The sequence below is a fragment of the Scyliorhinus torazame genome, chromosome 15, assembly GCF_047496885.1.
Source record: "Scyliorhinus torazame isolate Kashiwa2021f chromosome 15, sScyTor2.1, whole genome shotgun sequence".
Taxonomy (NCBI): Eukaryota; Metazoa; Chordata; class Chondrichthyes; order Carcharhiniformes; family Scyliorhinidae; genus Scyliorhinus; species Scyliorhinus torazame.
In genome coordinates, this window is record NC_092721.1 from 151,560,557 (window position 1) to 151,566,556 (window position 6,000).

The 6,000-nt window shown below is 48.2% G+C and overlaps 1 long non-coding RNA gene across 1 annotated transcript in view; it reads right to left on the reverse strand.

The window, feature by feature from the left end:
* LOC140391903 (uncharacterized) overlaps nucleotides 1-1,308 on the reverse strand; it is a 37,287-nt gene extending 35,979 nt beyond the window's left edge. The window contains exon 1 of the long non-coding RNA XR_011935205.1: nucleotides 1,104-1,308. This is a non-coding gene — a long non-coding RNA (uncharacterized lncRNA). The remainder of the gene's footprint in view (nucleotides 1-1,103) is intronic.
* Nucleotides 1,309-6,000: the final 4,692 nt, after the last annotated feature.

A 6,000-nucleotide genomic window follows, 5' to 3' on the forward strand; every position in this document is an offset into this window, starting at 1 on the left:
ATCTCTCAACTTTGCCAGAAGACTGGACAGAATGGGAGCTGCGAAGAGGCATGCTTCCCAAAGAACCAGTTACTGTCCAGATAAACAGGAATTGGGGCAATAACAATATCTTAAGACGACTGAAGTTAAGAGAACAGAGGCTAAGGTATTGTTCAGAAAATTCAAGGATGAGTAAACAAAGTGTTCTGAGTTAAAGAGACAACTGCAGTAACCCGATTTAAGTGGGAAGGCAGGCTTTTCGGTAAATCAAAAGTTTGATGCCATTTTAATAGTCTGGGAATTGAGAGTTAACGCATTTGTGAACTGTTTGTACAGCAGTAAAAACAAAGAAATCTTATCGGGGATGATATAAAATCTGGATACTGGATCCACTGTTAAAAGTGGAGAAGAAGATTTGTTTAAAAGAGTCATTTGGAAAACCTGGTTTGGTCCCCAATATGTGACAACCATCGATTCAGCCCGGGGAAAATGGACGGCGGGTTTCGAGGGCGGCGGAGGGTGGGGGTGGGAAGGATGGGTGACTTGTTCCTGGAGGGGCGTCTTGAGCATGGAGCTGGAGGAGAAATTCGGGCTGGCAAGGGGAAATGACTTTCGGTACTTGCAGATGCGGGATTTCAAATAGTGTAGAGTAGGGTTGAAGAATAGGCGGGTCGATTTGCGAGAGCGGAGCTGTTATTTGCACTATGTTCTTGTAATTGATATTTGCACACTAATGTATATTGTTACTGTTTACAACACCAAAAAATACCTCAATAAAATTGTTTGTTAAAAAAAAAAGAACAGTACATTTCTTTCCCCAAAAGGACATTAATGAAGCAGTTGGGTTTGACTGCAATTGCAGGTCTATAGGATCGCCATTACTGGTGCTAGCTTTTACAATAATTTGCCTAACTGACAATGCGTTGTGAAACAGAGTCTCCGGTTTCTGAATCATCATGCTCCAATTCACTGGGTTACAGTCCAGCAACATTCAGAAGAAAAATGGCGGGTTATCAGACTGGGTGTCTAACTGAAGATTCTGCACATTTCAACTTAGTCTAAGTTGATAATTGCTTGTTGAAATCGAGTTTTCAAATGTGTGTGAGCTCATTTGTTTTCCTTACCTGACCGAGGCAGGGAATCTATAAAATCCCCAATGTTTTTCTCCAAGGCGCTCACACTTGAAAAGGGGCGACCTGCCCAAACTGCAGCTGCAACGAGGGGACATTTCTCAACCACATTCCCAAACACATCGAGAAAGTGTTTGTAATTCATGGAGTTAACAGTTTGCATTTCCCTGACTGTTTACGGCTGTTGCAGAGAACAGAATGTAAAGGTCGGGCGGGAAGCAGTTCTTTGGTATTTATACTGAATGACACTGAACGCAGGGTCAGTGCACCTGCATGTTAGAAACACACCAGGCTCTGTGGCTGCAAAGGTGGGGAAGACAACAATTCCTGCAGCTTTTTGGGTGGGAATGGGGTGTACAGGTCATCTGATTTATATAATCGGTGGTCCCCTGGAGAGGGTGGGGGAGGGGGAAACCAGAGCTGCTGCTCTGGCTGGGTAGTGCCAAGCAGATTTTGGACTGGGCACCGTCGTAGCCATTTGGGAAGGCCACTTCCAGAATACAAAATGGACATTTGCAAAGATTGCAGGGAAAAATGGACAATGTTAAGAAAGCAAGCAGGCACAGAGCCTGTCTGCATATTGGAGAAACAGCTCCCAGACAAGACTGAAACTGTAGGCCCATTAGCATATGGATGCCCCATCTCCGGGACCAAAGGAAGATACTTAAGTAACCGATCTGGCCTCAGACCTCGCGGCGCCAGTTCCCCAAACCGAAAGCAGAAAACAAAGCAGAACAACGGCCACCTAGGACACGCCCAGCCATCAGGGCACCCACCCCTTTTATTGGTCAGGATCAATGCGAATGATCAAGAAATGGCCCAATTGATTGGGGCCAAGTTCAAGGCCCGCTCAAAAGCACACAAAGCCCCCTTCGGGTATAAGAAGAAGGCCCCAAGAGAGAATCGCTCTCTTGGAATCGGCTATCAAAGCGGAGAGACCCTTCCACCAGCTACACCAGAAGCAAGTAAGTCCAAGGTCAACGCTCGCTAGCAAACGGACGACCTTAGCTGTTCCCCTCTACCACTTCGATCCCAGCAGCCTCAGAACCAAACAACGGCCATTGTTCCTCTGACTGAGTGGGTACCCGAAGCTAAGTATAGGCTTTAACAGTAGTGATAGTTTAGCCTGTAGTATTTCGTGCATGAGTAGATATTGCTGTGCATGTAAATAAATAGTATTGATTTTGAATTAACTAACTGGTGTACCGACTCTTTGATCAGTATTCGGGTTTGAGCCTTGTGGCGGTATTGAAAGATACCTGGCGACTCTAACGGAAACGTAATTAGAATTAAGGAAGGCGACCATATTGACCGCCATATTTAGAAACAACCAAAGAGAGCAACATTTACTGGCGACCTCTGACGGGACTCGACCTAGAAGTGGCCTAGTGACTCCGAGAGAACCCAAATTTGAATTGGAATCCAATTGGAAACAGAAAAACCACAAGTGTAAGAACGATACTGATCAAACCTCCAAGATTCGGAAGTGTGTTAATTCATGCGTACTAACAGGGATATAAGGTAAACCTGAGAGACTTTGTTGCGTAAAACTGTCGGGAGTTTTGTAGGCCGGAAATTAGCGTAAGCTGTACCCGTGTTTACATCACAACTTTATCACCCCCTGTTCCAAATTCGGTAGAAACCCCATAGATAGAGAAAAATGGCAATGAAGGCAATGGAACACCTTATGACCCCCAGGAATTCGAGGTCGCAGTGACCAGTAGAGTAGGACAGTGTCCCGTATGGGAAGAAGAGATCAGAAAATATCTCAAAGGGAAAGGATGGCCCCTTTGGAGTGAATTCTGCGCCAATGATGAAACAGATCCCGGGAGTATAGGGTATACTTGGTGGGAGAACCTGACAGAGACCCATAAGAAGAGCTTAGGGAAAGCTCGCAAGCCGTGTCCTGCTTGGCACAATTGCGAGGCGCAGAGGAGGTCGTGAGGACGCTCCATAGAGAGATTGAGGAGAGAGACAAGAGTAGTGCAGGAGATGTGAATGGATATGAGGGAGAGAACAAGGAACTGAGAGAGCAGTTAGCGGTGAGGGACAAGGAGGTGGAGGATGCCAAGCGGGCACACCAGTCTTGTCTCGACCATTTGAGCAGCTTTCAGTCCCAATATGACAAAGCCTACCAGGACACGCAACACGCGGTTGCAGTTGCAGAAACAGTGCAACAACGTAAAAGCAGCCCTACAAGCACTCCACACTTCCACAACGGAACAAAGGCAGAGCTCGGTAGATCACGCAAAGTGCCGGAAGCAAATTGCAGAATTGCAATCTCTGCTTTCTGTTCAGAATGGGTTTCAGAGCACATTTGGACCCCAGTTAGGCCAGGAAAATGGCCCCGATTGGCAGGAGTTAAATGAGACTGCCCACAGATATGTACATGGGACATGTACACAGGAAAATCCCCAGAAACAAAAAGCACCCCAACCCCCGACTGCGCAAGCAGAACACAACCCTATGAACCCTGTAACCACACATCGCAGGGCCGCAGCAGAAGGAGACTCAGATTTCCTATACACTACCCCGTTAACCGTCACCCAATTATGGGACGCGTGTGATAAGATTGCACCGTTCCTACCCACATCGGACCCCCACCAGTTCTTTGCAAAGGTAAAACAGCAGGCGACCATGTACGGCCTGCATTAAAAGGATCAAGTGAAGCTCACAGTTTTAAGCCTCGACCCTTCAGTTGTGGCAGACCGTCCCGACCCACAGAATGTAGGAGGAGGCACACTACAAGAAATGCACACAGCGATCCTAGATGCGATCGGCTATAACAAAGGAGACCCTGTAGAAGGTCTAAACAAGTGTTATCAAAAGAAAACAGAGCACCCCACAGCGTTTGCAGGACGCTTGTGGATACATTTCACGGCAGTATTCGGAGAGTTAGCCCGCGCCCATTTGTCCCCAGATAATATGGCCAGATGGACTCGCATCCTAGTCTCCCTTGCTACAGAGGCAGGACCGAGAGCTTGCGCAAATTACGACCCCTCAGACGAGGCCCACAACGAGAAATGGGTTTTGAAGAGATTGTCCCGCTCTTGGGAACAGTCCATCCAAAGCAAAACTGCATTTGTTAAAACCGAGGAAGAACAGGCAGACATGCATCCAGTTAGGACGCACCAGAACCCCGCATGGGTAAATGAGGGTAGGAACAGCCCACAGCAACCCAAATCCCAGGAGTGTTACAATTGTGGACAATTAGGACACTACGCACGAGAGTGCAATGCGCCCCAGAAGCAGCAGAGAAACCAGCAGACAGGCACCCGAAATAAGAATAGGGCAAAGCCGATCCGTAGCGTTAACGCCCGTTCTGAGAACACAGATATGAACGGCACCGACTGACGGTGTTCGGGCTCCCCAACGTGGGTCTGCGACACCCTTGGGGACAAGTCCGGGAGACCGGTAGTGGCAGGCTCAGTCCGGGGACACCCCACAGAATTCCTCTGGGACACAGGAGGGTCCCGCACCACGCTCAATTCCCCCACGATGTTTCAGCGAGACACGTGGCCCACCACCGACACCATTACACTCAGCGGTTTCACAGGGCATTTGCAGCAGGGACACATCACAGCCCCTGTAACAATCCAGATAGGGAACATTAAAACAAAACACCCCGTAGTTCTGGTCAATCTACCCCAGACAGCCGAACACATCTTAGGAATTGACTTCATGAGCTCCCACAACCTCTCATTTGATCCGGTAAACAAATGTGTGTGGAAAATGGCAAAGGCAGCACGACCCCCCGTCACGCTCACAGTTGGAGAGTATGAAAATAGGATCAGCGCAGTAGGAGACTTCTGGTTCGACCATTAGTCAGGACAAACATGTTAGGGCAGTCCTGCAGCAACACAAAGCAGCATTTGCACAGCACAAGCACGACTGTGGCAAGATCGCTGGCTTGGTGAATATTACAGGTCCCGACCCCAGACCCCAAAAGCAATACGGTTTTCCCCAAGAAGCAGAGGGAGAAATCTCAAAAGTTAAACAGAGTTCGCTTGATCAAGGCGTACTCCGATCAGTAGCCTCCACGAAGAACACACCAATTTGGCCTGCCAGGAAACCCGATGGATCATGGCGACTGACCATTGATTACCGGGAACTGAACAAAGTAACCCCAGTAGCAGCCCCCACCGTAGCCACGAGTCCTGAGACCATGCTCAAACAGGGACTACAGTCAAAAAAATTTCGGTTTTGGACATTAGCAAAGGCTTTTGGTCCATTCCATTGGATAAAGCGTGCCAATATAAATTCGCTTTCACATTCCAGGGACAGCAGTACACGTGGACGTGCCTTCCACAAGGCTTCTACAACTCCCCCTCCATTTTCCATCGACAGCTGGCAAATGGATTAGCAAAGTTTTCCCGACCCGATTGCCTGGTCCAATATATAGATGATCTGCTACTGCAGATGGACACAAAGGGAGGGCACATTTCGCTTCTCGCCGAATTATTAGGACTCCTACAAATAATTGGCTGTAAAGTGACCCCAAGAAGGCCCAGATTTTACAGGGAAAAGTGATTTACTTAGGAACAGTGATCACACATGGCAAACGCGAGATCAAGCAGAAAAGAATTGACTCGATCGTGAAATTACCCCTGCCCCATAATGGCTCAGCCCTCCGGTCATTTCTAGGACTGGTTGGCTACTGCCGAAACCATATCGAAGGTTTTGCCACAAAAGCAGCGTCCCTATCCAAACTTCTCAAGAAACAAGCACCTTGGGAATGGCTTCCACAGCACACGGATGCTGTGGATACTTTAAAAAGAGCCCTCAGCACGGCCCCCTCATTACAGGTCCCAGATCCACTTTCCCCGTACACAATTGAGGTTGCAACTACTGACCGAACACTTTCGGCCGTGCTCCTCCAAGAACGACATGA